Raw genomic sequence first — 4,559 nt, 5'->3', positions numbered from 1 at the left:
CAATTGTCTATTGCCAACTACTGTTCAATGTGTCTTATCGCAGTATTGAGTTCCATTGAGTTATCAACTATTATCAGCATTAAGTATTAAATGAAGTCACTTCGCTTCTGGAATCAATGACCTGCCACTAAAATAAGTTACGGGTCAGGTATTTTGAATTAACCTCTTAACAATACATGTTGTAAAAAGAGAGATATTGGTATAGATGTACACACCTTTATTTTCCCCCTAATATTTATCCAAATTGATATGATCATAAGTTCAAACAGTATGTTTTTAGATGTTGAATGAAATTCATACTTAGTTTTATAACTTAGATCCCAATTTATCATGTTTAAAGAGGATGATTTCAGTGTCCTAATGAAATTCATACTCAGTTTTCTAAGTTAGATCCAAATTTATCATATATTCAAAGGGGATGTTTTCAGTGTCCTAATGAAATTCATACTTAGTTTTATAACTTAGATCCCAATTTATCATGTTTAAAGAGGATGTTTTCAGTGTCCTTATGAAATTCATACTTAGTTTTATAACTTAGATCCCAATTTATCATGTTTAAAGAGGATGATTTCAGTGTCCTAATGAAATTCATACTCAGTTTTATAACTTAGATCCCAATTTATCATGTTTAAAGAGGATGTTTTCAGTGTCCTTATGAAATTCATACTTAGTTTTATAACTTAGATCCCAATTTATCATGTTTAAAGAGGATGATTTCAGTGTCCTAATGAAATTCATACTCAGTTTTATAACTTAGATCCCAATTTATCATATATTCAAAGGGGATGTTTTCAGTGTCCTTATGAAATTCATACTTAGTTTTATAACTTAAATCCCAATTTATCATGTTTAAAGAGGATGATTTCAGTGTCCTAATGAAATTCATACTCAGTTTTCTAAGTTAGATCCAAATTTATCATATATTCAAAGGGGATGTTTTCAGTGTCCTAATGAAATTCATACTTAGTTTTATAACTTAGATCCCAATTTATCATGTTTAAAGAGGATGTTTTCAGTGTCCTTATGAAATTCATACTCAGTTTTATAAGTTACATGAAGATGTTTTCAGATCGTTTTATGAAATTCATACCAAGTTTTTATTAGTTAGATCCCAATATATCATGTGCAAAGAGAATGATTTAAGTTTTTAAATTAAATTCATACATAGTTTTATAACTTACATCTCAATTCATAATGTTCAAAGAGAATGTTTTCAGTTTAAAAATGAAATTCATACCAAGTTTTATAATTTATCATGTTCAAAAAAGATGTTTTTATGGGAAGTTAATCATATGTTGCAATCAATGGAGGGTTAATTTTCTCGGCTCATACTATGTTAATATGACTGTTTATGCATTCATATTTTTTTATTATATAGTTTTATATTGAAATTGATTAAAGGGTAAAATATTAAGTTGTATGTATTTTACTGAAATTCATACCAAGCTTTGTAAATGATTGGGACACATATTGCCTTAATGTCTGATAGTTTTAATGTTTTAATGCCTTGCTGAGGTTACGTACAGTGTATGAAAGGATACAGAGGAGTGTTTTACAATACACTAACAAAGAAAACTTTTCAACTCTATGTTATGTGGTCAATGATGTATTCGTCTTAGTTGTATTACTGTGAATGGCCAGCTGATAAGACTTTAACTATACTATATAAACTACAGTATACTGTAAACTAAGTAGTCTATTTATAGTAACGTGTCAACATGACACGTGGTACAATGTACACAGTCTGTGTTATTTCCCTTGTATACCTCTTGTGTATATTGGTGTAAATTCATGGCTTTTCTAATATTTTTGCTATTATCAATTTTTTATGAGTTTTATGCACATTTTTATTATTTAGATAATAATCTATTTTTATTGGTGAAAATTTTGTATATTTGAAACAAAATCAAGCTAATTTAATAACAATTATCTCAGAACTGAGTTTTATATTAGTAAATGACCATTCTTTTTTACTTATGAAAACTTTCATTATCATATTGTAGAGCAATTGTCATTAAGATCATACTGTTAGGGATCATTTCTAAAGTATGCATCGCTTGGACGTCAGTCAATTTTGACTGGATCGTAAACCATGAGGATGATACAAAGCCTCCCCTTCTGAGCGTGAAGCGGGTTTTGTGACTCTATCAGATCAGATGGAGTTCTAAACCATTGATGACCGTTCCTCTCCTCCCTTAGTGGGGAGATGGAGGTAGGGGAGGCATTCAGAGTGGTTTAACAATTAATTTAAAAAGTAATATATATTTCCCCCATTCCTCATCAGACTGCCTGGTCTCCACTTTTCAAATTTAATCTCAGGTTGAGATTACAAAAAGATTAAGATATTGCCTTTTCCCCTGTGTATAATAATTTCTTTTAAAAAATTCAGTCAACAATTTTCATGTGGAATTACACGATCATGTAACTGTCTATATTTTGCCAAAATGATTTATGTCTTTTCTCAATTCAAAAACCCATAATTTAGAGAGTAGAAACTGACATTTTTTCAGATGTTGAATCTCTCATCTTGTTGATGTGTTCACTTTGATTTTTCAATTGTTGAATCTCTCATCTCATTCAGTTTGATTTTCTTTGATTGACGGTGGAGTTACTTCCCTTTTACTGTTATTTTCCAAGTTTTTGAAGATTTTCTGCTATTTTTACTGTTATCATAATATTTTTCTTTATTTTGTGTTTTATGATAATTTTCAGTCTAAACAATATCTTCAAGCTATATTTGTTATGAAATTATTCTAAAAATAGCTAAAGTTTAAAAAATAATTATCTTTAAGGTTTAAGTTTTAGTAGGAATTAATAATAACCAGTGTATATTATTTATGAAATATATCATTATCTTTGTCAAACATAATTATCATTAAGATCATACTGTTAGGGATCATTTCTAAAGTATGCATCGCTTGGACGTCAGTCAATTTTGACTGGATCGTAAACCATGAGGATGATACAAAGCCTCCCCTTCTGAGCGTGAAGCGGGTTTTGTGACTCTATCAGATCAGATGGAGTTATTAACCATTGATGACCGTTCGTCTCCTCCCTTAGTGGGGAGATGGAGGTAGGGGAGGCATTCAGAGTGGTTTAACAATTTATTAAAAATGTAATAGAGATTCCCCCCTTCCTTATCAGACTACCTGGTCTCCTCTTTTCAAATTTTAACTCCAGTTGGGATTTAAAAAAAAAAATTAAGATAATGCTTATTTCACTGTGTATAATAATTTAAAAAAAAAAATTCAGTCAACAATTTTCATGTGGAATTACACTATCATATAAACTAGTGTCCAAAAGAAACGATACCACCTGTTTGCAACGACATAAAAGAAAAACTAAACAATGCAGAAGTTTAGGATTGGTATTATGCTTTTGAAAAATCCTTTCACAACATCTGTACAAAAATTTCATTTCAATAAAATCTGTACAACCAATATGACAAGCCTTTAAAGATGGGTGGGGTCGAAAAAAGAACATTTCGTTAGAGCAGTGATCACAGAAACAACGGGAAATGTCACACCACACGTCACAAAGTCAAGTCAGTAGCGGGTATGTCCACCGTGAGCATCAATACATGCCAGAACACGCCTACGGACTGATGCCGTCAAACGTATAATGACGTTGGGAGTGATTCGTTGCCATTCCTCGAGGAGACATCGTTCCAAGTCCTGGACGTTGACTGGAGGCACACGGCGACGTCGGATTTGCCGATCGAGGTGGTCCCATAAGTGCTCGATGGGATTCATGTCCGGTGAACATGCGGACCATGGCAAAACCTGTACTTTGGCGTTGGCAAGGAAGTTCTGTGTCAATCTTGCTGTGTGTGGCCTTGCATTGTCATGTTGGAAAAGGAGTCCACGAGGCTGTTGCTGAATAAAGGGCACCACAACAGGCCGTAGGATGTCATCAATATAACGCTGTGCATTCAGGTTTCCACGAATTACGACAAGCCTCGTTTTGACGTCACCACATATGCCACCCCAAACCATTAACCCTCCGCTTCCAAACGACCGGACCTGTTGGATACAGTTAAGCGCCAAACGTTCACCAAATCGTCGGTATACAAGCTGCCGTCCATCGTTTTTGAAGATGAGGAATCTGCTCTCATCAGAGAACATAACACGTGCCCAGTCCCGCCGTTGCCAACGTCGAACTCGCCTGGTCCAGATCAGTCTGTTGTTCCGGTGTCGAGGCGTCAGGAGCGGTCCGCGGTAGGGATGACGTGGCCGGATACCATACTGCCGTAGTCTCCTGTAGACGGTCTGTCGACTGATCCTGTGTCCCAGTGCTGTAGCCGCCGTGGACGTCGCTGTTACGGTGCGGTTCCTCAGGTGTAATACCCGGATGTAACGATCTTCACGGGGCGTGGTTACTCGTGGTCTTCCACTCCTGGGCCTGTCTGACGTCTGACCTGTCTGACGTAACCGCTGCATCAACCTGGTGATAGTGAGGCGTGCGCAGTCCAACCTTCTGGCGACGTCGACGTGTGTCGCTCCTTGTTGGACCATTCCAACGGCTCTCTCTCTCTCGATGGCTGTCAAACGTGGCATATC

At 35.5% G+C, this 4,559-nt stretch overlaps 1 protein-coding gene across 1 annotated transcript in view; it reads left to right on the top strand.

Moving 5' to 3' along the window:
* LOTGIDRAFT_190218 (hypothetical protein) overlaps positions 1–4,559 on the top strand; it is a 40,157-nt gene that overhangs the window by 31,047 nt on the left and 4,551 nt on the right. The gene's annotated exons all lie outside the window — the stretch shown is intronic.

The sequence above is a fragment of the Lottia gigantea genome (assembly GCF_000327385.1).
Source record: "Lottia gigantea unplaced genomic scaffold LOTGIsca_32, whole genome shotgun sequence".
In the NCBI taxonomy this organism is placed as follows: Eukaryota; Metazoa; Mollusca; class Gastropoda; family Lottiidae; genus Lottia; species Lottia gigantea.
The sequence above is the reverse complement of the archived record's forward strand: the minus strand, read 5'-3'. Positions and strand labels throughout refer to the sequence as shown.